This window comes from Halichoerus grypus, chromosome 1 (assembly GCF_964656455.1).
Source record: "Halichoerus grypus chromosome 1, mHalGry1.hap1.1, whole genome shotgun sequence".
Classification (NCBI taxonomy): domain Eukaryota; kingdom Metazoa; phylum Chordata; class Mammalia; order Carnivora; family Phocidae; genus Halichoerus; species Halichoerus grypus.
Window position 1 is genome coordinate 113,953,109 of NC_135712.1, and position 27,832 is coordinate 113,980,940.

General features: G+C 34.5%; 2 long non-coding RNA genes across 5 annotated transcripts in view; one reads left to right on the forward strand and one right to left on the reverse strand.

The window, feature by feature from the left end:
- The window catches only part of LOC118548024 (uncharacterized), a 109,650-nt gene extending 97,992 nt beyond the window's left edge, over positions 1 to 11,658 (forward strand). For 2 of the 3 annotated variants that reach the window (XR_004923398.2, XR_013447061.1), the window contains 2 exons: positions 5,476 to 6,282; positions 10,994 to 11,658. This is a non-coding gene — a long non-coding RNA (uncharacterized LOC118548024). The remainder of the gene's footprint in view (positions 1 to 5,475; positions 6,283 to 10,993) is intronic. The other variant, XR_004923397.2, reaches the window with a different exon arrangement.
- The window catches only part of LOC118548026 (uncharacterized), a 258,620-nt gene that overhangs the window by 157,550 nt on the left and 73,238 nt on the right, over positions 1 to 27,832 (reverse strand). The gene's annotated exons all lie outside the window — the stretch shown is intronic.

Below are 27,832 nucleotides of genomic sequence, written 5' to 3' on the forward strand. Positions count from 1 at the left end.
ATATATTTGTATATATGTATATATTTCCACATAAAATATATGAAATCTAAACATGTGATTTTTTATTCCATTATATAACTTTCATCCTAATGTCAATTTGAAATCATATATTTTAATAATTACATAAAGATTCAGAGGTTAGTTTAAAATTACTTTTTTTCCCCCTATTTTGTTCTTCTCTCCCCAAAAAAGCAATGGGGAAAAAAGGAGGATTAGCATTTATCACTAATGTTAAGTAGGCACAACAAGATAAATGAATAAAACCAAGTGTGAAGAAAATAGCCAAACTAAAATGTGACATATTGATTAGAATCTCTTAAGATTTAGTCATTAAGGCACATGTATGGCTACATTTTCATAATTAGCTAACAAAAAATGTTGGTCCCCCAAGAACTTGGAAAGAAGTAAGATTTTCATCAAGAAGTAAACTTCAAGATTAACACACAATAAATCTTCTCAAAGGGATAGGATGATTCTCAAGCAAGGTATACATGACTTTATAATAATCTAATGGATAGTTTTAGTATAGCATAAGGAAGAATGTGTGAACACCAGGTTGGTTAATCTAGAAGCAAAGAGAAAAACAGAAGCTGTACCCATCTGTGGTGGGTATTCTCCAAAATAGTCCCCAATAACTCCTGCATCCTGATACTCAAATCCTTATATGGTCCCTCCCATATTGTAGCAGCAGTGGTCAGAATGACTGAGAAAATGGCAGAAAGGATAATATGTCATCTCCAAGATTAATCCATAAAAGACTGAGGCTTTTGTCTTGGTTTCTACCTCTCTCTCTATTCCCTGGGTCTGGGGAATTCATGTCATAAGCAGCTCTTCGGGGAGGACCAGGTGGTGAGGAACTGCAGCCTCCTTCAGCCATTTAAGTGAACTTAGAAATAGATCCTCTAGCTCCATTCATGTCCTCACAGAATGCAGCCCTGGCTGTAGCTTGACTCCTGAGACTCTAAGTAAGGACCACTTAGCAAAACTAATCCCATACTTCTTGATCCTCAGAAAGTGTACAAGATAATAAATGTTCATCGTTTTAAGCTGCCATGTTTTGGGGGTAATTTTGTGCAGCTACGATAACTAATACAACATCTAAGCACAGCAGGAGAGAGAGAGAGAGAGATTGGGCACTAAATATGATTTCCAAAATCACTAATAAGTTTTTCCCTTAAATGAATATGAAAGCAAAGACTTTCACCAGTAACCTCCAAGAGATATCTGAGATGAATAACTTCATGTGACCTACATGTATCCTGTAACTTAGCTTGTCATTAAGCAATCCATCCATATAATTTCTCTTTTCCTGGTTTCATATTCAGTAAGCAACCCTCTGACTGACTTGATTTTCCAAGAAGTTCTGACTACAAAGAGAAACTGCAAAGATTATGCTGGCATGAGTATTCAAATCACTAGGAAAGCTACTCTCCCTTCTAAATTAAATTAGCAATCTGATTTTTTTTTTAAGATTTTATTTATTTATTTGAGAGAGAGAGAGAGCACGAGAGGGAAAGAGAGGGAGCAGGCTCCCTACAAGCAGGGAGCCCGATGAGGGGTTCAATCCTAGGACCCTGGGATCATGACCTGAGCCAAAGGCAGACAGTTAACAGACTGAGCCTCCCAGGCACCCCAGCAGTCTGATTTTAAACATTTGTATTGATAGACTAGTCAATATGAATCTGCCATTGACAGAGTGCTGTGAAACTTGGGATTCTGAGCCTAAAACAACTGAGAGCCAAACTATCAATGCACAAAAGTTGGTGTATTCACAAATGTGGTATCTTCTTGGGGGTGATAGACTATCATCCTTCTGCAGATTATACTCTCTTGAAACCAACATTTCTTTGTGACAATACCTCATGTCTTAATAGCAACATGACAAAAGAAATTCCCTGTCTCTGAAATCAAGTGAGTGTACACATCATTTCATACCATGGAAGTTCCATGAGGAAAGGGATTTTGTCTTGTTCACCCACTGGTATAGCCTGTGCCTGGCACAGCAGGTCATCAATAAATATTTGTTGAATGAACATAAACTTAAATACTATTTATTCTTCTGTGTTTCCCTACTCAGCTTCCTCTCTTATCCTCGCAGAAGCCATTGTATATCTTCCTCATATGTCTAATAGTGCAACATATCCTATTAGCAAATGACTTGTCTCCTAGTTCACCATTAAAACATGAATTTTCAAAGAGATTTCTTAACTTCCTGCCACAAAATCTATATCAACTCGTATCAACACTAAGACATACTAACATGCCCTAGACCATTCCATGTTCACACATACACATGTACCTAATTTGGTTAAATTGGTAGATTTTGACTTGTTCCTAATTTTAGTGGGAAATCTTCCACTATGTCACCATTTAGCACAATACTGACTTGGCTTTGTAGATGTAATTGTAAAGGAATTGTATCTCCAGCGTCTTGTACTGAAAATTATTATCAAAAATAGACACTTCACAAATTATTTAACATTGTTTCTAGGTGTTAGTAACATTCTGGCTAATAAATTTATATATCAAAGGATATTTATCTTTTAAGTTATGAAAGATACTGTCCTATTACTCTCAAGAAAGTTCCACCACCTTACAAGATTACCACTGTTTTATGGGAGTATCTAGACACAACTCTAGATCTAAAATTTTGGCCAATCTGTTAAGGGAAAATTGGTTTTTGCATGAACTTTTTATTTTGTATGCTTTTCAATTAAATGTCAGTTTGACAACTTTTTTTGTATGTGTATAATCCATTTGTATATTTTTCCAGTAAGACACCTGTTTCTTTTAAGGTTTTAAGACATATTGTTCTGCTCATCACTTATTTTTTGATTTGTGCAAATTTAATTTATAAAATTAAATTTTTTAATATTAAGATTCTTTGTCATTGCTATGGGACACATGTATATTATATCCTTCATCTTTTACTAGTTATATTAAATATTTGATATATAAACTTATGTAACATAAATTTATGAAAGTATGAAATTATAAAGTACATGAATAAAATGGACACCCCAACTTCATAATTACTTTGCATCTGCCTGTGAGGTCTGCAAAACAATTTGGGAAAAAATGACTACTGAGATTTCCAATTCACTCAGGCTACATAGCCCTTCACTTCTTTATTATCTTAGATTTATTCTCATGCTTGTTTGGATGGATGCTATTGTCAATGTATCATTTTTTAAAAATTCTATACCCCAGTTTGGTTTTTATTTTTTTTATGATTGCAAATACTTATTCATGTTTTTTAAATTTTATTATGTTATATCACCATACATTACATCATTAGTTTTTGATGTAGTGATCCATGATTCATTGTTTGCGTATAACACCCAATGCTCCATTCAGTACATGCCCTCTTTAATACCCATCACCAGGCTAACCCATCCCCCCACCCCCTCCCTTCTAGAACCTTCAGTTTGTTTCTCAGAGTCCATAGTCTCTCATGGTTTGTCTCCCCCTCTGATTTCCCCCATGGTATCATGCAAGATTCCCCAGTTTGGTTTTTAATTGATTTTATTTCTTGGCTAAATTCACTGCCTAACTCTAGTGGTTTACGTTTATATATTTTTTAGAATTTTTCTATTCTTCCCATCATGCTGTATGTGAATAATAGCATTATTTCTTCTATTCTAAGCTTTACATCTTTCTTCTGGCTTCATTGTAATGGCTATGATATAACACCTAGGACAATAATGAATAAACATAGTAAGTATGGTTGTCCTTGCCTTAGTGCTAATCTCTGAGGGAATTTTTTTTTAATTTAAATTCAATTTAATTAACATAGTATATTATTAGTTTCAGAGGAAGAATTTAGTGATTCGTCAGTTGTATATAACACCTAGTGCTCATTACATCATGTGCCCTCCTAATGCCCATCACCCAATTACCCCATCCCATGACCCTGCTTCCCCTCCAGCAACCCTGTTTGTTTACTATATTTAAGAGTCTGTTATGATTTGTCTCTTTCTGTTTTCATCTTATGTTATTTTTCCTTCCCTTCCCCTATGTTCATCTGTTTTGTTTCTTAAATTCCACATATGAGTGAGATCATATGATATTTGTCTTTCTCTGACTGACTTATTTCGCTTAGCATAATACCCTCTAGTTCCATCCACGTCATTGCAAGTGGCAAGATTTCATTCTTTTTGATGGTTGAGTAATATTCCACCATATATATATTTATACACACACACACCACATCTTCTTTATCCATTCATCTGTCGATAGACATCTGGGTTCTTTCCATAGTTTGGCTATTGTGGACATTGCTGCTAAGAACATTGGGGTGCATGTGCCCCTTCAGATCACTATGTTTATATCCTTTGGATAAATATCTAGTAGTGCAGTTGCTGGGTCATAAGGTAGTTCTATTTTTAAATTTTGAGGAAACTCCATGATGCTTTCCAGAGTGGCTGACCAGTTTGCATTCCCAAAAACAGTGTAAGAGGGTTCCCCTCTTCTGAGGGAAAATTTTTAATATTTATAACCAATTAGTATGCTATATACTATACTTTTTGTAGATATCTTTAAAGTAATTTGAAGCTTACTCTTAGCTTACAAATAACTTATTTTTTTATCATAAAGTGGTGTTATATTTTACCAAATGCTATTCCTGCATCTATTGAAAAACTTACAAGGTTTTCTCCCTTGTTACTGTGGGAAATTATACTGGCTGATTTTAAAATGTTAAACCAACCTCAGATTTCCTGGATAACCCCAACTTATTCCTGAAGTCTCATATTTTCATACACTCTTTGATGAATTTGGTAACGTTTTGCTTTGAATCATCACATCCTTGTTCATGAGAGTCATTGGCTTATAGATTTTTTAAAATTTCTGCCCGTTTTGTTATTATAACTATGCACAAACCAAGGTAGGAAAATTTCTTTTTTATTCACCATTCTCTTTAACATTATCTGTTTTACAAAAGTTTCATAAGTTCGACAGTAAATCATTTAGACCTATTTTTTTTATGCAAGGGAAGGTATATATATATATACATATATATATATGAAGATTTTAATTATGGATCCAATATATTTGGTAGATATAAGACTATTCAGATTTTCTATTTCTTCTTATATTGGTTTTGGTGATGTTTGCTTTTAAAGGAAATTGCCCATTTAATTTATATTGTGAAATTCAGTAACAAGTATCTGTTCATAATATCAGTTTTATTATATTTTTAAATTCCTGAAGAAACTGTACTGTTTCCTTTTTCAGTTCTGATATTGGTATCTTTTATTTTTTCCTTCTCTGAACAGAGGTTTGATATTTTTTTTAGTGATTTCAACAATGCCACTTTTGACTTGGTTAATTATCTCAATTGTACGTTTATTTTCTATTTTGTTATTTTTTATTGTTTTATTATTTTGTCTATTTAGATTACATTTGTTTTTCTTCTAATTTCTTGAGATATGTATTAGAGATTGATTTTCAGCCTTTATTTTTTTCTCTTAATAGATGCACCAAATACATCAACTCTTTCTGCTTAAGATGCAGAAAACCTCAAGAGAACATTATGCCACACAAACAGAAAAATCCAAAATATCCCCCAAATCATAACTTTTTTAAGCCAGTCGGAGAACTGAAGTCGAAAGGCAACCAGATGAACTGAATTTCAAAAGGTCTGTATTCCTGAGGAGGTACAGATGCAAACTGCTTTACCTTTTGCAAAGCACTGGAGGAAGAAGCGGCCACCATAAAGGAGTAAAAAGAAAAGTAACAATTTCACAAATCCGTAATAGCTGGAAGAGTGTGACACTTTAGAATTCATGGGAGACACAGACAAAAACGGAGCCCTGCATTTAGTCAAATCACTTCTCCCTGGCTGGAAGCCTTGTGCTCTTGGTGCAGCGCAGGAGACCTCACGATCTGTCTCACCTGGCCAAGACAAAACACCGCCCACTTCTTGCAACCTGCTCTCTTAGGAAGCAAAAGCCTTCAGCTGTACAGGGAAACGCAGGAAACACTCTCAGCACTAAGGTTCAAGAAAAGATCTACTGAAATCTGATGGAGGGGTAGAGGCAAAAAGCTGTCTGCCCCCTTGGGATGGAAAGGCAAGATTCTCGCCCTTGTGTTGGGTAGAGGGAAATCACCACTGAAAGGAACCCGAGAAGTAAAAGCTGCCTGCACTTAAGTGGGGAACAAGAATGCCCATCTACCCACACCCTGAACAGAGAAACAAAGAGCAATCCCTCTCACCGCCATTCCCGGGCAAAGGTCTCTGGGGCTGAGTGAGCAGTAAAGCAGAACCACCTGCCCCCGGAGGTAGGGCAGGAAACCTGATTGAGCACGGAATGGGTGGGAATCGCGCACTGCACTGATATAAAGCACATGTGTGCTATCACCGAGGGAGGTCAGGGAGCTCTCTCAAGCAGGCTCAGAGGGACATTTAGAGAATAGTGTTTATATTGGAAAATAAGAAAGGTCGTAAGTCAATGAATTCAGCTTCCTCCTAAAACATACACACGCACTAGAGAAAGAAGGGCAAATTAAGCCCAAAGCAAGAGGAAAAGAGGAAATATTAAAGATACAAGCAGAAATCGATGAAATAGTAAACAAGTGAAAAACAGAGAAAACTCAATGAAATTCAAAGTTGGCTCTTTGAAGAGATCAATAAAATTGATAAATCTCTAGCCACCCTAACCAAGAAAAAAGGAGAGGACAAAATTACTATTTGCAGGAGTAAAATCAGGGGAGGACTGCTGAAAATCCTACAGACATTGAAGGATAATATGAGAATATTACACACAGCTGTATGCAAATAGATTCTCTGAAAGAATGTGGCAAAGCTCACTCAAGAAATAGATAAATTGAATAACCCTATGTCAGTTCATGAAACTGAGTGTGGAGTGAAAAATCTTCCCACAGACAAAAGTCTATGCCCTCATGTCTTCTTTGTCAATTTATGGAAGGAATACTAATTCTACACAAAATCTTCCAGAAAATAGAAAAGGAGGGCACACTTCCCAACTCATTTTAAGATGCTCGCATTACCCTGATGCCAAACTGAAAGATATTGTAAGAAAATAATAGATCAATATCCCTTATGAACATAGATGCAAAAATCCTTAATAAAACACTAACAAAACAAATTCAGCAATTATAAAAAGGATTACACATTATGACCAAGTAGGGTTTATTCCAGGAACACAACAGTATTTAAATGAAAATGTATAGGATAAAATATCTTCACTACAAAAGAAAAAATCTCAAATCAATGAACTCATAATCTACCTTTAAAAACTAGGAGGAAAAAAATGAGGAAATGAAACTCAAGTAGATAGAAAGGATTAATTAACATAAGGCCACAAAACAAGGAAAGAAAAAAATCAATACAGAAAATTCAGTAAAATTTTTTTTTTTTAAAGATTTTATTTATTTGACAGAGAGAGACACAGCGAGAGAGGGAACACAAGCAGGCGGAGTGGGAGAGGGAGAAGCAGGCTTCCCGCTGAGCAGGGAGCCCGATGCGGGGCTCGATCCCAGGACCCTGGGATCATGACCTGAGCCGAAGGCAGATGCTCAACGACTGAGCCACCCAGGCACCCCTTGGGGCACCTGGCTGGCTCAGTCGATAGAGCATGCCATTCTTTCTTTTTTAAAGATATTATTTATTTATTTGACAGAGAGAGACACAGCGAGAGAGGGAACACAAGCAGGCGGAGTGGGAGAGGGAGAAGCAGGCTTCCCGCTGAGCAGGGAGCCCGATGCGGGGCTCGATCCCAGGACCCTGAGATCATGACCTGAGCCGAAGGCAGACGCTCAACGACTGAGCCACCCAGGCACCCCAGTAAAATTAAAAGCTGATTGTTTGAGAATATCAATAAAACTGATAAACTTCTAGTCAGACTAACTGGAAGAAAGGGGAGAGAACACAAATTACCAATATCATAGATGAAAGAACATCACTGCAGATTCTACAGATACTGAAAATATAATGTGGAAATTATTTTAAAAGGTATGCCAAATTTGACAGCTGACATGAAATGGTTAAATTCCTTGAAAAACACAGAGTACTAGTGCTCACTAAAGAAATAGATAACATGAATTAAACTGTATCCAGTAATTAATTTGAATTTATAGTTTAAAAAACATTCTTGCAAAGGAAACTATAGGCCCACACGGTTTCACTGGTAAATTCTACCAAGTATTTAAGGAAGAAATACCAAAATTATACGTACTGTCCTAGAAAATTAAGGAAGATGTAATACTTTCCAATTTGTTATATGAAGTCAGCATTAATGATAATCAAAATCAGAAAATCAATCTAATTTTAAAAAGGGCAAAAGACATGAATAGACACTTCACCAAAGATAATATGTTGAAGGGAAAAAAATAAGCATATGAGAAGGTATTTGGCATTATCAATCATTAGGGAAATGTAAATTAAAACCACAATTAGATACTATTCCACAATCACTAGAATGGGTAGAATTAAAATCACTGACCAGGGAGGCTGGGTGGCTCTGTCAGTTAAGCATTGGACTCTTGATTTCAGTTCAGGTCATGATCTCAAGGTCATGAGATGGAGCCCCACAGCAGCTTCGTGCTGGGTGTGTAGCGTGCTTAAGATTCTCTCTCTTCTGGCACCTATGTGGATGAATCAGTTAAGCAGCAGCCTTCAGCTCAGGTCATGATCCCAGGGTCCTGAGATCGAGCCCCGCACGGGGCTCCCTGCTCGGTGGGGAGCCTGCTTCTCCCTCCCTCTCTGCCCCACACCCTGCTTGTGCTCGCATGCTCTCTCTCTCAAATAAATAAATAAAATCTTAAAAAAAAAAAGGATTCTCTCTCTCTCTCCCTCTACCTCTCTTCCCCACTTCTCTCCCTGCTCTAGAGCATGTGAGTGTACTCGCGTGCTCTCTCTCAAAAAAAAAAAAAAAACAATCACTCATCATACCCAATTCTGGTGTGGGTATTCAACACCTGGAACTCACATATACTGCTAGTTGGAATGTGATACAATCACTTCGCTAATCAGTTTGGCAGTTTCTTAAAAAGTTAAACACGCATCAACCATGTGACACAGCTATTCTACTTCTAGTTATTTCAGCAGAAATGAAAGCTTGTGCCCATTCAAAAATTTGCACATAAAAGTTCATAGCAGTCTTATTTGTAATAGCTAAAAAGTGGAAACAATCCAAATGTCCATCAACAATGAATAGATAAAAAACTGTTGGTATATCAATACATGGAATATGTTCAACAACAAAAAGAAATTGACTAATAATATAATAACATGGAAGAATCTTAAAATAATTACACTAAGTGAAAGAAGACAAAAAAGAGTATGTACTGTATGTTTCCATTCATATAACATTCTAGAAAATGAAAAGGAATTTTTAATAACAGGAAACAGATTATTTAGTGGTTTAGATTGTTTATTTAGCAATGGGGGGTCAAGAAAGAGTGAGGAGGAAGGACAGGGTTAGGGCATAATGAAACTTTAAGGGGATGTTGCTGAATATGTTCATTATCTTTGTGCTGATGGTTTCACGAATGTATCCATATGTCAAAATTTATCAAATTGTACAATTTAAATATGTGTATTTTATTATTTTAATTATATTTTGATAAAACTATAAAAATTGGGGTTGAGCCCTGTGTTAGGCTCCCTGCTCCAAGGAGAGTCTGCTTCTCCCTCTCTCTCTCTGCCCCTCCCCCCCCGGCTCATGCATTCTCTCTCTCAAATGAATAAATAAAATCCAAAAAAAAAAAAAAAGAAAGTAACTGAATACTGATCTTCTACATTTAGAACCCAAACACAATCTTTTCACTACTTCATTTTCCTATAATAAGACATTTTAAGAAATGACTAGAGGGCAGACTTTTATTAGTTATAAGCAAATAAAGTGATATCTTACAAAGAAAATACCAAAAAGCAGAAGTTCTAGTACATCGCTTCTCGGACTTTTGGGTAAGATCAAGTGCAGAAGTTCTAGTACATATTTTGCTAAAGTAAATCATAGTAGAGAAGGCACAGAAAGATAATGTTATCAGTTACAAGAAAATGAAATTGTACTTATGAAAAACATATTAAAAAGCAGAAGTCTTTTTATATAATTTCCATAGCTAACTGATAATCAACCATGCCATCGATGACATAGAAAGGTTTCTGAAGCTCACATCTCTTAGATATGAAATAGATAAAAATAATCTATTTTTCAGGGTACTTGGACCCATAATCCTATCTAGGTCTACTTCTAAATTATAAATCCTTTCAAAGATATATATTTTAAATAACAGAAAGAGAGATCACTTCTTGGCTTTTTGGCTAAGATCAAGTGTAAACAATAGAAATAGACATAATGCAACATGTTTCTTAAATGTAAACCTCTAATCAAAGGACAGTTGGTTTTATTAAATAAATACACAATGTCAAAGATGAGTATTAAATCCAAGACATATGGTGCTGCTATATAGAAGGTCTTAAAGTAACTATAAAATAGCACATTCATATTAGAATAGAGTTACTGATTGTAGTCTTGGGAAAAACAGGAAAAAATCATATCAGGAATGTAAACATTTTCTTCGAGAAGGACACAATTTACCCAATAGATCACCCAGAAAGTAAAGTTGTCCTAAGATAGCTTCATTAATGCCCATTTATCCAAGCAATTAAGATAAATTTTTAAAGTATAAATTATTAATAAAATATTTTTATTTTTCATTTTTTTTAAAGATTTTATTTATTTATTTGACAGAGAGAGACACAGCAGGAGAGGGAACACAGGCAGGGGGAGTGGGAGAGGGAGAAGCAGGCCTCCCGCCGAGCAGGGAGCCCGATGCGGGGCTCGATCCCAGGACGCTGGGATCCTGACCTGAGCCGAAGGCAGACGCTTAACGACTGAGCCACCCAGGCGCCCCAATAAAATATTTTTAAACAAAAATTCATTAAGCATATTAGTTTCATATTGCTACCATAACAAATTACCACAAATTTAATGGCTTAATACATTTTTTTTTTTTTCTGTTACAGTTTTGGACGCCAGAAGTCTGAAACCAGTTTCACTGGACAAAAGTCAAGGTGTTGACAAAGCTGCATTTCCTTCCAGAGGCTCTAGGGAGTCAGTCTGTTTCTTCACCTTTTCTAGCTTCTGGACACCATCAGGATTCCTTGGTTGGTGACTTCCTCCTCACATCATCGCATCACCCACTTCCTACTTCTGACCTTACCTCTGTCTTCTAAGGACCCTTATGATGATATTTACAGCCTGTTAGGATTGTGCAGGATGGTTGTGGATTGAATTATGCCCCCTCCCCAAATTCAAATATTGGTTCAGTCCTAACCACCAGGACCGCAGAATGTGACTTTATTGGGAAATCAATTCCATATGTAATTAATAAAGATGAGATCATTAGGGTGAGCCCTAATTTGATATGACTGATGTCCTTACAGAAAGGAGAAATGTGGATGTAGAGAAAGACACCAGGCACACAGGGAGAACACAGGTGAAGATGAATGCAGCGATCAGGGTGATGTTTCCATTGGTCAAGGAAGACGTAAGACTGCCAGCAAATAAGCTAGAGGATAGGCATGGAACAAATTCTCCCTCACAGCCCTCGTAGGAGAACAAGAGTACCTCGATCTTGGACTTCCAGCCCCCAGAACTGTGAGACAATAAATTTCTGTTGTTTAAACCACCCAGTTTGTGTTACTTTGTTACAGCAGCCTTAGCAAACTAATACAAGGATAATTTCCTATTTCAAGATCCTTAACTAAATCACATCTGAAAATCTCTTTTGTATATAAGGTAACATTCATAAATTCCAGGAATTAAGGACTTGATATCCATGGAGGATTATTATTCAGCCTACCACAGCATGCTTATTGTCAAACCAATTTATACACTGGCAGATATAAGTTAAATAAAACATACTCCCTTCCCTCAACATTCAGTGTTATTCAAAGTACAAAGATCCAAGTATCATGAGGATTATTTGCAGGAGATTCTATGGATTCTAGCAATCTGTTGTGATATTTTACAGAGAAAATTAAAGAAAATGCAGCCTGAGGGAGGCAAGTTTTCCATATCACAAAGCTGTTCCTTGCCAAAAACATTGGTACTTTCAACTTGCTCCATTTTCCAGGTTAAAAGATTCCATGAATAAATGAATTTAAGAATAATAGGATAATTTATTTGATTGAATTCCAGTAATAATACTCACTTATAATTAAGACTATCTCAGTAAGCAATTCAGAATTTTGCTTAGAAAATAAAATCATTGTTTGTTGTTTTATAATATTGCATGATTACACCATCCCCAGATAGATATAATCTGTGTACATTTTTGTGTTATATACTTAGAAAGCTTGCATATGTTTACAGAAATACTGGGGAAGGTCAATTGAGGACATACAAACCTGTCAGTAACTCCACAGTATGGCAGTTTATTTTTTCAGATTATATTTATCCTACAATGTATTCTTTTCTTATCTCCCAAAGTCTCTTCTGAAAGGCCAGAATCTATACTCCCATATATTATTCACATAAGAAGGCAGAAAATAAAAACCACGGTAGGTATTTCCAGCCAAAACGTGTTCAGTACAGAGAACTGGGTGCTTATCAATTTGTTGGAGGGACTGGAGGATCAGAAAGCAGGGTGAGTTATAGCATTTTGGCCACCAAACAGCTGCTGTTCTCACTACTGAAGGCCCTGCTGAACTTCTGCGTATCACACTGAACCGTAGATGCAGAATACAGTCGGGCCACTGCCTTCCTTTCTAAATACTCGTATCTGCGCTATGTTGCTAGCCAATTGCCACGGCTGTAAACGTGTGGCCTCCACTTTCTTTCCATCTTCCATCTCTCATCTAAGGTTAGATAATGAACAGAGTTTAATTTACATCTAGACCTCTAATTTCAAGGAGGGGAGTTTTTTACTTCATTCTACCTAGAATGAAGTTGAGATAGTAACCTACGAAAGTCAACAGATTTCTCCTGCCATGGAGGCACAGAGATCGAAAATGTCTAAAAACTAAAAAGAGAAAGAACAGAGACGGAGGCTCTAATGAGAAGAGACAGTCATTTCCAGATGAACAGGGAATGGACATTTGATAGAGCAATAATTAATACAGCATTCACACAAAATTATAAATATGTTCATCCAGTCTAGAAATGCCTTAAATAGCCATAGTTGCACCCTCAAAATTCCATAAAGTTAACATAAATGATCCAGTCCCAAGACACACTGAATTCATCATAAACGAGCATGAGATGAGAAATAGCTAAAGTATCCCTGATCTGTGAAAATACTAGATTAACAAAAAGAAAGAAAATGCACCTTCTAGTCATGTTGAAATGGCAATATATTTGGCAATAATCTTGTACCTCCTATATTAGTTAGGAGTCTTTAGAGGTACATGAATTCCCAAACTGGGGCTTTAAAAAGAAACATTTATTCATTAGAAAATTTAACTCTAGGATGTTTTATGTATGGGTTGATTCCTGAATTCAATTAAACTACTAGGACCTGGTTTGTCTTGATTTCTTGGATTATTCCTCTGACTTCATATCTATGCTCCATGAGATGGTTTTAGGTAATTCTGAACTCATGCTTCCCCCACATTCTGTACATTCATGTCCACCAAAATAGTAGGCAGATTCTTTTTTCCAAGCAGTGCAGATGAAGTGCAGTTCACCCAAAGCACAAAAGTTGATCTTGGGAAGGGACAGTGCCCCAGGAAAACAAACAAACAAACAAACAAACAAACAAACAAACAAACAAACACTGGATACCACTATCAAAGAAGGGGCAATGTATTAGATACACAGTTGAGTTTACTACATCTCCAAGCCCTCAAGTTGGCCCTTGCTGCCTTCCGCTGGTTCTGGAGGGAGATAGACAAACGGATATACCAGATAAATTCTACATTTCACTACACATGGACTTTAGCCTCACATCCCTGTGTGGAGCTCTGGAGAATTAGGCACTAGGTGTGCGGCAAGGGCTCCTTTCATTTGGGTTCACTCTAGATCTTGGGCCTAATGCAAGCTGCTGGACCCTTGGCTCTTTTCCCGGAGGCTCACACAATAATATTATCACACAGTTGACTATAAAAGGCAAAGACAGACAAACCCATGGTAGAGCACATCACAAGGAGAAATAAGAGATATTTGCCTAGAGATAGGTTACTTCTACTCTTACTAAAGCTGCATCTTTAGAAATGCAGTTTAATTTTTTCCTGTCCTGTTTGAAAATACAGTGCTTCTTTGAAGGTAGAGTACAAAATGGACTCAGAGAATTCAGAGAACTGACAAAAGGCCCATCAGCAGATGGAATAGAGGACAGATTTTTTTCTTTTAAGCTTTTAGCTAAGAAGTTGTTCTGCTCCTTGGTGAGGAAGAAATATTATTTTAAATCAGAAATTCTCAAATTTTTAAATTCAAGTCTTCTTTGTATAAAAATAAAAATCTCATACCCTCAATCTGGACTTTTCACAAATCAGTACCAAAATCAATGCAAAGATAATTTTCAAAAGTAAAAGGCACATTGTTATTTTTAATTTGAATGTGGACAGTTCATATGGTTTGCTTGACAGAAGCATATCAGTTCTATAAACCCTGAATAATGGAGCACAGTCTTACCTTCATTGACTCCTATTATGCTGCCAATTTGTAAATGATCTTGATGTAAAGAAACATCTCCTGTAATTTGAATATAGTTTTTAAAACTAAGCATGCACTCAAGGTTGCCTTAGAGCTCCTTCCTGGGGGGAGGGGGAACAGGGATGGACATGGGGGCAAGAATGCATAGGGCATGAGAAGGAGGAGCTTCTTTCCAATCCTCACTGAGACCCACAACTAACAACTATCATTTGTTAGTGCAATACACATATCATTATATTTAAATTATATTTTTAACAGATGATATAAGTTTATTTTACATTGTGTTAAGGCAAATTATCCTCAAACATAGTGTTTTATTAATAAGCAAATGATTCAAGAAGGATACATCCATATATCTCTAGCAGTTGGAGATGGCTAGTATTTTTTTTATCAGATTGGATTTCTTCCAAATTTTTATTTAAATTTTACTTAGTTAACATATAATGTAATATTGGTTTCAGGAGGAGAATTGTGATTCATCATTTACATATAACACCCAGTGCTCATCATAACAAGTGCCCTCCTTAATACCCATCACCCATTTAGCCCATCCCTGACCCATCTTCCTCCATCAATAACCCTCAGTTTGTTCTCTATCATTAAGAGTCTCTTGTGGTTAGTCTCCCTCTCTCTTTCTCTCTTTTTTTCCCCTTCCAACATGTTCTTCTGTTTTGTATCCTAAATTCCACATATGAGTAAGATCATATGGTATTTGTCTTATTTCACTTAGTATAATACACTGACTTATTTCACTTAGTATAATACCCTCTAGCTTCATATGCATCATTGCAAATAGGAAGCTTTCATTCTTTTTGATGGCTGAGTGAAATTCCTGTGTGTGTGTGTGTGTGTATAGATAGATAGATACATAGATACGTAGATACATAGATAGATAAATGGATAGATAGATAGATGTAATATATATCTTCTTTATCCATTCATCAGTTGGTGGACACTTGGGCTCTTTCCATAGTTTGGCTATTGTTGATAATCCTATTATAAACATCAGGGTGCACATACTTTTGTATCCTTTGTGTAAATATCTAATAGTGCAATTGCTAGATTGTAGGGTAGTGTCAGGATGGTTAAAATTAACAACACGGGAAAATAATAGTTGTTGGCAGGGGTATGGAGAAAGGGGAACCCTCCTACACGGTTGGTGGGAATGCAGGCTGGTATTTTTCTAATTATTCATGCCCAGCCCAGAATACTCAGTACCCATATCAAATTGCTTAATTATGTAACTATTTTTAAAGTTGTCTTTGCATAGAGATATTTAGGCAGATCAATGAAGCTTAAAATAAAGAATAGAATGATTGCCAGAGGCAGGGGCTGGAGGATGAGCAAAATAGGTGAAGGGGGTCAAAAAGTACAAACTTCCAGTTGTAAAATAAGTAAGCCAAAATATGTAATGTACAGCATGATGACTATAGTTAGTGATATTCTTTTGCATATTTGCAAGTTGCTAATAAGGCAAATCTTAAAAGTTCTCATCATGAGAGAAAAGTTGTAACTCTGGTGATGGATATTAACTAGTCATTGTGGTGATCATTTTATAACATAAAGAAATATTGAATCATTATGCTGTACCCCTGAAACTAATATAATGTTATATGTCAATTATATCTCAATAAAAAATAAAAATAATTCAAAATTCATACAGGGATTTTGAAAATGGTGAAAGTGACATTTTAAGTCAGTATGACTAGATGAACTATCAAATCTACAGAGATGGGGCAACTGACTAGCCTTTTTTTTTTTTTTAAATAAAACTGAGGAACAACTTCATTGCTTACAGCTTGCTAAAATCCAGACGAATAATGTTTATAATGTAAAAAAATGAAACCATAAAAGTATCAGAGGAAAAGAGGGATAAATCTTACTTATAATCTTAGACTAGATAAGGCCTTTCTAAGTTTTATCACAGACTACAGAAGCTATAACAGAAAATATAAACAGGTTTGACTACCCAAAATTTCTACATAGAGAAAAAAAATACTACCTACGAAGGAAGAAGAAAATTTGTTGCATGTTTGCAATGCACATGAAAAGCAAAGGACTAATATCCAAACAGAAATAACATTTGCAAACCAAAAGCAATTAAAATTACAAATACAAATAACCTAGCTTAAACAATACAGAAAGGAAATACAGAAACTAAAATAAACAATAACTACACTAGGAAATTATTAGTAATCTACAATACCAGATTTCAAACAATTATTCTTCACTTTTGGCAAGATTAAAGAGAGACAATATTAGAAAGCATGCACAAGACTAGAAATTTTTTAAAACTTCTGGAGAACATATTAATTTAATCATTTTGGAGGGCAAGTTCGAAGTGTTTATCAAGATTTTAAATGTATATATAACTCTTTGATCCAGCTTTACTGCCAATAAAAATTTATGGCAGATATACTCAAATAGGCATACACACACACACCCACACACACACAATTATTCTTTGTAGAAGGGAAAACATGAAAGGAACCTAAGTGTCAATGAACTAGGTATAAGTTAAATCATGATCCATCTGTGCAATACTTTATTAGGTTGCCAAGAGAAAGAACAATGTAATTTAAAAGTACTTTCAATAAAAGGTAATCAAAATAATTCTTAAGTAGAAATAAGACAAAAGCAAAACTGTCACATGATCCATTTTAGCAAAAATATGTTTATATGTATTCATATGTGTAAAGAAAAGCACTAAATTTTTAACAGTGGTTACCTTTATTCAGGCCCATATTTTCTGACTTTTATGTTTATTCATAAAATTTGAATGTAACTTCAACTTTAAAATTTTTTAAATTATTTTTATAAAGAATATAAGCTTTGGCAACACAATAGCCTTTATTGAAATCCCACTTCCCACACAGATTAACTATGAAATCTTGGACAAGTTAGTTAGCTTGAAGCTTCAGATTTGTCATCTGTCAACTGGGGATAATGACTGCTTTTTTGGATTTTGGAGGAGGGTAAAATGTGATAATGTACTTCAGTGTTTATCCTAGTGCCTGAAACATAAAAATATTCAGTAAATGGTAGCTGTTATATCACATTATTACCAATGCCATAATATTGCTATAAAATGTAAAGTTAGCAACATCCTATTATTTTATTGTTACAAATAAATACATGAGCATGGGGACCCAAATTATAACTGCAATTACTATTTAGACAAAATAAACAGCATCTTTTACTGAATAGCTTCTTAGATAAGTTTATTTATTTCTAGTGGATTTTCTCCATGTATTCTTAATAGATTTAAGGCAGAGTTTATAAAATCATAAACAATGTTTAAAATTGAGTGTTACCTGGGGAATTGAAATGATACAGGCAGTTAAATCGAATAATTCTGACTGGAAATGTTTTCATTCTCCATTCACACTGAAATTGCCTAAATTTGCTATGTAGAAATACAAATCACTAGCTAATGCCAACTCTGTTTTACTCTTGGATAAATTTGATATAGCTAAAAATTTCCACTAGCATATTGACACACAAAGTGACAAATCAAGATTCCTTCTGAACACCCTTATCTAAAATACCACTCCATGCTATAATCATTTAAACAATTTCTATGACAAGAAAATTTTATGTGCATTTGGATTTATCTGTGTACCTTGTTCAGAAAATTGGTCAATCTCCAAATACAAATAGACCCTAACCAGGGTTTTTGAGAAATAAAAATCCTCAAAACTTTCTAATTTCTTCAAAATTTAAGATGAGAAAATTTTGGCAAAATAAACATTGCCTCTCTATTAAAAAAAAAAAAGCAGGCTTTTTATTCTGTTCATGTATAGTTATGCTTTTAAAAAAATACATGTGCAATTTATTTGACATTATAATAAATTATATGGCAAAGTGTTGGTGGAGAGTAAAGTACACAGAAATATTATTTCCCATTGTTACTATGAATAAAACCACCCAGATACCAATTAACATCTCATCACTATGATTATATTTTATTGTTCTTGTTCTACTAATCAAACTCACACCTTTTTAGTTTATTTTGATTTCAAAAAGTTATGCTAAGATTAAATTTATTTCAAATGCAAATAAATGTGAAGCATATAAAGCTAATTAGGTTTATAACCACTGAGATTAATATGAAAAAGAAAATTAAATTGTTTTGCTTCAAGGAAAATCTTTTAGGAAATTTGTTGAATAAATATGAAAAAAAATTTTAATGTTTTCTTTCATAGTTAATATTTGGCTTATATTTTACATATTAAAATCATATACATTTTGTTTAATTCTTAATATACACTAATTACTGTCTTTATAATGTATTAGTATTGTGTGTTGGTGGTGGGAGAGAGGAGAGAAATATATTTACCAAACATTTAAATAGAGCTCTCACAATTTTTAAAGGTTATAGAGGAAGAACACCAGTAAACAGTGACAGATTTCAAAAATAAGTGAAGTGAGAATTTATGGGAAACACAAGATACACTGAAAGTTTTCATGATAAAATAACATTAATTAAATAATATTCTGACATTTGTAACACTAGAACAATTTAATCTAAGGAGTATGTGTTTTAAAAATATTTTCTTTAATTATATCTCAGCTATTCCCTAAATTCTCAGACATTTGATAGGCAATATTTCCTATGCAAGTATTTGTTTATTATGGAAATGGGATTTCAATTTTGACATGCATCCATGATGGTTTATTGACTAGTTTTAAGTCCTGTATAAGGAAGGAGAGTGTTGAGTGGAAGTTTGGCACCAGCAATAATTTTTTTTGTTCCCCAGCTGACAGGTTTACAGGATTAAGCTTTAGAGTGTTTGCTAGCGTCCCCAGGATGCCTTTCCATAGTGGAGCAGAGTTTAGATCGACTCTGGGGTATTAACACATGATGAAGGTAATCTGTTTCCTTAGCTGAAGCTCACAAACAAAGCAGTTAAATCCCCATCACAAATGGCCATACTGGGACTCATTACACTTTTCATAGGCCTGGATCTTTTTGTTTCTAAGTCCCTAAAACATTTATATGGGCAATGAAATTTTCACAGAACCTGAGCCAATTCCTTTAACGAAGAATGAGATACATTGCTTTGAAAGGTACAGTGTTATTCCAAAAGTAGGAATGTAATTTAAGGAGCAAAGAAAGACCAGAAGGATGAAGAATAAACACTACTTCCACAGTTCCTGGTTGAAAATGGAGTAGGGACTTTTGTCTCGAAATGCTGCTTATTTTGCCAAAGTTTTCATTTATGTGTTACTGTAACAAACCTTGGTTGAGTTTCTACCATGTGCCAGGCTTGATGTGAGGAGCTGAGATAAGAAAGTGGATATGTCATGATATCAATCTCCAAGAAGTTTAGTCCAGCAGAGGAGAAAAGTCTGTAGAACTTGTTATAAAACAATGTGATAGGGTCTATTAAAAGATAAGTAAAAGGTGCCTAACATTGTGGGACCAGGTAGAAATGGGCTATTCAGAGAGTATTGGGGCTAGGATGAATGCGGAAGGCTGGAACAGAGGGAGAAAGCCTTACAGATATATGAATGTATATACTCAGAAGTGAGAATTTCCAGGTATAAAGTAAGAAGAGCTTTTTGGAAAATGCCTTTTAAAGTTTCAGAATATTGACTTTTTTATATATATTTTAATAACCTTTATTTTTATTGCCTTCATTCTAGTAGAATCAGTTATGTTTATGTAATCAATATTTTCACCTAATTGGTATACTATTGATAGATAGGATTTAAAGTCTTAAATAGAAATGTAGTGAAAATATTTAAAATTATGCTTTTAATTATTCAGCAATAGTTTTAGCTGATAACCTTATATTAATGAAATCAAAATATATTTTAAATAAAATTAATTTCTAACACACTGTCATAAATTATTTTTCTTAGATATTCAAAAGATAATTTTAAGTAGTAAATATCACAACTTAAATCAGAATTCCTTAAGCGGAGATGAAATTGAAATTTGTGTTTTGAAAATTTAAATTAATTTAAGTTTATAAAATAAAACTTGGGATTTAGGGGCTCCTGGGTCACTCAGTTGGTTAAGCGCCTGCCTTTGGCTCAGGTCATGATCTCAGGGTCCTGGGATCCAGCCACGCATCCACATCAGGCTTCCTGCTGATGTGGGAAGTCTGCTTGTCCCTCTTCCTCTCCCCTCCCTCCGTTTAAGCTCTCTCTCTCCCTCAAATAAATAAATAAAATCTTAAAAAAAATAAAATAAAACTAAGGATTTAACATTTGATGTCTATTTGATAATAGAGTTTTCAAGTTTCACAATTATGTCTAAGATGTAGATATTTGGAAGTTTAAAAGTAATAACTTTAAGATTTATGCAAGTGTGATGATTATCTCCAGGATCATGAATTAAAACATGAGAAGCCAGAAAATAGTATCTTAGCATTACTGAGAAAAAAACAAAAAAGATACTTTAACCAATAATTTATTGCTCTCATGGTATCGCAAAAGGGAAATTTGATGAGGTAATTAATTTGTCTCTTTTTGTGTGAAGCATTTCCACCATTCAAGCCCTCTCCCTACTCTGAAACAGCAACTCTCTCCTACGTTGGCCATGGCCCAAACCAAAAGATCAATATATTTGGTCTCGGTGGACTTTTGATACAAGAACAGAGTATAAGAGATGTAAAGATGTGTTTTGCTGAAGCTGAAAGGGGTTAGTCATGAGCACAAGGTGTTCAGAGGCAGAATATTGACTTAATGAGTGCAGCAAACAAGACTTTCTAAGTGAAGTTTAATGTTACAATCTTTCTAATTTCCTATTTATTGGGCCATACATCTACCTTGAAAATGGAAAGAGAAATGCCTACAGAAAATCAAAGCAATATGGATACTAGACTTTAATAATAAAGTTGTAGATATGTAGTTATTATATGTCAGCTTTATAGAGAGATAGATGGAGATAGAAATAGATAGATGAGAGAGATGAAGATTCAAGAAAACCTACTGGGCACTGGGGTGTGAGAGCTGAAAATGTGTCCTGTCAGTCAGCAATCACTTTCTGTAGTAGAGTGTGTATATTATGCTAACCATGCTCTAAGATCAGAGGCAGTACTGACTTTGGTAAACTTAAGTCAGATGTTTACAATATAGCTAAAAACTCATTTATCGAGCACTTCTGGATAAGTTCTCTTCTAAAAATGTTCTACATATATTATCTTTCAATACTCAAAAATCTTTATAAAGGAAGTTGTTTTGTTTTATAAATAAACACATGGAGAGATTCAGTAACCTGCCAGGAGTCAAAATGATGGACCTGGGTAGATGTGGGTTTCAGGCCCAGGTAGTCTAACTCTAGGGCTCCTACAATTAAACCTAGTCTATTTATTTCTAAATAATATATTTAGATAATATTTAGATAATATTTGATTTGATTTTTTCTCTTGAAAAATTGGGTTAATCCGCTACTTATTTTCTGAAAAATTTTTTGTCCACAGCAATGAATATTTCCTACCACTTGCCTATGATGTTACTTTACAGAGTACTTTCCACTTGTCTGGAATTACAGATTATAGATTCTGTAGATAGATAATGTAATAACCTTATCTTTGGGTAATTTGAATTTCCTCACTTTGGTGTCATCTTTGTAGAACATCTGTTCCTTCTAACACACACAATGTATGAATTTCCTGTGAAGCCAAAGTTTAACATATCTCTATAATTAAAGGTTAAGTAATTATTAGAAGATACTAATTGACTGCCCAAAATATTTGAATAGAATGAGTGAACTCTATAATAAAGCCATTCTTTTCCTTGATAAATTGAGTAAATGGGGTTCCATTACCAAGAGGAATGGTTACTTGTTATTGTGAAAATTTATCAAGAAATGCCATTATCGTTACCATTATCACCACAGTTGTTTATGCCTGGCCAACATCCATATCCCTTGGTGTGATGAGGTGCTGTTATTTACCTCAATATTTACTCTGAGGAATTACTGGCATCTTATTTCAAGGAGGGCTGTTGAGATTATCAATTGAAGAGCTTTGTCCTCCTTTGGGCATGTGGCCCAAACTAAGCCAAAATGATGCTTTCTTCCAGGAATAGGAATTCCTATATCTTCCAGGAATAGGAATAATGAGCAAAGTCATTCCAGGATAGAGAATGGCTGGACATGATTTATTCTGGTGGCAATTGACTCACGAGCCACCACCCTACCTCCCTACCCCCGGAGTCATCATGGTTGCTAACCTTTCAGAGACATTCTTCTTTGACTTATCTTTTTTTCTATGAAAAACAACAAACCTTACAATGACATTATTTTTTTTCTTAAGTGACTAGAGTTGGATTCTGTTGATTTAAACCAAAGAACACTGACTGATTCAATAATAAATTTTTGTTTAAAATCTATGTTGATGGATACTGGATATCATTTATCAGCCTGTGTCAATAGCCAGTCCTTTGTTTGCCTATGTCTAGATTAATTTCATTGTGTGACCAAAATGAAATAGGTGAAATTAATATTTCCAAAATAGTGGGATTGATCCTAACATGAGGTTTGTTCTATTATAAAAATAAAATAGCTGCAACAAAATAAACTTCTAACTGCTTTTCATGGGTAGCCTATTGGAGAATACATGAATGAAATCTTTTTAAAGGGGTAATTCTAGTGCTTAGCACATAGCAAAAGCTCAATAAAGAATAGTAATATCATGAATTGGATTGTGTTTTCTGGGAACTTGGGATATAAGTATAAACTCAGCTACATCCAAGAAAATTATTTTATGCCTATCAATACGGCAAAAGTTTCTTGCTGAACTTGAACTGGGCTCAGAGATCCAAAGCATCCTCAGAGATATACTATTCTTCTGGGAATATCCGAGAGCCTGATAGTATAAGAGAAGATATTTCAATTGGTTGTCAACTACAGTGAGGGAGGGCACATAAAGAGTAGTATGATATCCTAGTTTGAGAACAAACCTAGAAAGCAGGAGACCTGAGTTTGTTTTCTTGCTTTACCACAAATTTACTGTATGACTTGAAGAATGTATTTCATCTACTTTGGCTTACATTTTTCACTTGTCTATTGAGGAGTTTGACTTAGACAAGATTAAGGACTTTGCTTTTCTTTAAATGGTATGAAATTGTGCTTTTTACAGTATCTATGGATCCAGACTTTATCTATTTATTTACTTGCTTAAGAAACAATTTTACTGAGTGGCTACTTTTTGTTAGGTACTGGGGATAGGTGCCCAAATTAAATAAACTAGGAGAGCATATCTACAAGCAGGAATGGAAGAAAAAAGAAATTATAAATACATCTTTTAAGAAATTATAACAATTAAAAAATAAGGTACTAGAGGTGATTGGCTACTAGAAAGTGAGAGCTCTTAACTTTGGTTGGATAAGGGTGAGGAATCATAGGTAATTTAAAAGAAGACAATAAACCATGGTAAATCATGGTGTATTCAAGGGATAGCAAAAGCATCTATACAACTAACTGGAGCATAGAACCTAGGCATAAAGGAGGATAAGAGGGAAAGTGAGAGGGAGCATTTTACAAATGACTTTGCATTCCATACCACTGAATTTAAACATTAGCATCTGTTTGAAGATATAAGGTCTTCCAGGCCAGAATATAGTGTTCACCAAAACAAACTCTTCCTGATTATTTAATATTTCTGACACTCATTTACTTGATCATCAAATTCTACCTCTTACCGTCTCAGTAGTCTATTCCCTCTTCTATGCCCCCAGACTAATGTTTTAGTTTAGGACTTGTTCATTTTATACCTGGATTTTATGATTATTTGGGAGGGAAAACATTGCAGGAAAACTTGAGAACTACTGTTCTGTATGGATCTAAATTTTCTTCTCTAGTTACTAAAAAACAAAGGTTTCTTGTCCTAAAGGCAATTCCTCTATTTTTTCTTTATTCCATCATCTTTTGCTTTTTAAAGGAAACATACACTTCTGACAACCTGTCTCTTGAGTGTACTAAAAATTCTTCCTCTCATATGGAAACTACTCATCTGCATTTACTGCTTGAGATCCCAAGTTCAAAAATTACTCATTAAACTCCTCATACTATTCCAGGCCCAACTAAAAACATCCCTAGCAAAAAAACTTTAAGAGTTTCCCTATATTTATTGCTTCAGTGTCCTCAGCATTGACTTCTCAATGCCCTCAAGTTCTGCTTCTACTCCTACAATTCTACTGAAACAATCATAGCTAAGACTGTCATTTTATATCCAAGGACATAGTTCATTATTTATCTTGTTTGAACTCTCCGCATCATTATTCACAAATAACTTATCTTTCTGCTTGAAACACTCTCTGTTCTTACTTTTTGTGTCTCTATATACTCCTAGTTTTCTCTACACCTCTATGGTGGCTTTTTCTGTCTCCTTACATCCTCTTTCTCTACCATGTCTTTAATGATTCTTTAAATGATGGAATTCTTCAATTCTCTCTGCTCTTTCTCTTTATCGTCATTCTCTGAACAATTTTAACCATGTCCATGACTTCAAATATGATCTATACTGTAGCCAAAGTGTTATCTTCAATATACATCTCACCCCTGTTTTTCAGACACATGTATTCACTTCCCTCCTTGACATCTCATGAAAGTCTCAAATGCACTACAAACACTACATGTCCAAAAATGTACTCACGATATTATTCTTCAAATCTTGTCATCTTATATTCTTACTTCCAGTAACCAGCATAACCGGCACCATCATTCATCCAGTTATTTAAGCCAGCAACCTAATTCCAAGCAAGGGATTCATTTGTTTGTCAATTTCTTATGTGCAAACCACTTTTAGAGAACTCTAAACACTGCCTGAACTCTGGAAAGATTCCACTCACAATTATATGTACTAAAGTTAGTGTTTGCTCATGCATATTGTATCCTCATGCATAAGAGTGGCACGTTATTACACTCTATGCCCAAAAAGTACCTTGCCTAAAAAAAAGACATCAGATTCATAGTCAACAAAAATTATCAAGTGGCTAGTTAATGTAAATATTAGTGTGGAAATCCCTGTGAATGGTCAGAATGGTCCATGCAATACCCCAATGGCATCAACTGCACCTAAACCCCTGGCTTTAGCTATTCTTTGCACAAAGAAGCAGGATTCTGTTAGTTGGACTGTCATCATAGGTATTATGAATTTCCACAGGGATGAAAATGAGTGGATACTCTTTATATTCCAAACTGTATCATAGTAAATGATATATAGAGAGAGAATAAAAAATATTAATAAAATAAAATATTAATAGAATAAAAAATATTCTATATATTCTATAAAAACTATTTCCTGAATAGTTATTTGATAGAGCCAATCTTCCCCAAAATTTCATACCTCCACATTTAATTAATGATTTTCATTCTATAAATTCAAAATTTTGTGATGAAGCATGAGCCAAAGAGAAAAAGAAGGAGATATTTTGTGACCAACATAGGCCAGATAAAGATTTTTGTAAGGATAAAGATATTCTGGTCTCTTATTAAGAAAAAAAATATGAAGGTTGCATAAAGGTTAGACTATCATTCATGTGGAATCTGTTATTATAAATGTTGATTGTGAGGACATTAATTTAAAACCTGAGAGGGCGCCTGGGTGGCTCAGTCGGTTAAGCGACTGCCTTCGGCTCAGGTCATGTTCCTGGAGTCCCAGGATCGAATCCCGCATCGGGCTCCCTGCTCGGCAGGGAGTCTGCTTCTCCCTCTGACCCTCCTCCCTCTCATGCTCTCTGTCTCTCATTCTCTCTCTCTCAAATAAATAAATAAAATCTTTAAAAAAATAAAATAAAAAAAAATAAAACCTGAGAATGTTATCATGAATATATCCACCTGAATTTTCTTAATTAAACAAAAATTATGCAAAACAGGAAATGTGAGATATATTTGATTCTGGTCTCATATGTATATTTTCCTGGTTAATAGCTACAAATACATAGGAAAAAATGAGTTGGCTATTAATATTTTTCACATAGTTCTATAAACCTAGACTTACGTTAATAGATCATCCTCTGCATGAAGTCTAAATCTCTTAGCTGCATAAGATTGGGGGATGCATTGCTGAGTTTAAGTAAATTGTTAATGTGAATTTATATTGTTTCAGAACTATTTTTTTCATAACACATTAAAAAAAAACAAAACAAAACAGAAGACATACCAGCCTATTTCGATGACTTTGTATTCTAATTCTCATCAGCATTAAATTAGTAGTATGGGTATAATCTCTACTCAGCCCAACCTAGATGGTGTGGGTTTCTTTTGTTCTCTTCACTGAAGCTGTGTTTACATTTTTGATTGTTGTGTATATCCATTGTGGAATACTAGAAATCTTTCAGATCTGACATTTGTGCTCTACCCCAGTACAGAGTGGTTTCAACTCTTTAACTGCAAGCATTTATGTTTAAAAAGTTACCAACTAATAGTAGATTTTCTTTCCTGAACTAGTTATATTCAAGTGATTCTATCAATCTACTCTATTATATAGATGCATAAATATGGATTTTACTAATTTTGTGTTAGAACAGCCAATATATTCTGGGTGCTATATATTTCCTTATTATAACATATATTATAATAATTATAATAATTATAAAAGCAAACTCTTATAGGTATTTGTTATATTCAAAATTTGTGCATTTGACTTCATGAATTATTCTGTTTGGAGAAAAAGGGTAAGTTTTGGCCCTTGAGTAACCAAAGGCTCATGGTGGAGTGGGGAAGTGGTGGTTAGTTTTTACCAACAAAATGTAACTTATTCACATTAGCATATCTTATATGTCAGGAACTATAATAGTCAGTCATTAGTAATGTGCTTGTTATTAAAAATTGCTTATAATTAAATATTATTATATGTAAATTGTCTTTATTTTTTTCTAAGATTTTATTTTTAAGTAATCTCTCCCCTCAATGTGGGGCTCAATCTAACAATCCCGAGATCAAGAGTCACATGCTCTACTGACTGAGCCAGTTAGGAGTCCCTGTAAATTGTCTTTAAATCAATTTTTTTAAGTTAAATCCTGAAGATACAGTAGGGAAAAGAGATATTCATATGAGTGTTGAAAAGTTTAGATTTGAAAATCTTTAAAAAACTGAAATTTCCTGGCTGTAGCTCATAAAATACATGTTTTTAATAAATGGAAAAGCAATTACAAAATACCAAGTCAGTTCTCTGATTGTTCACATCAGAGAAATTTAAGTGAGTTTTCTGAGATTATATTGCTTGCTAATTCATATCTGCATTCATTTA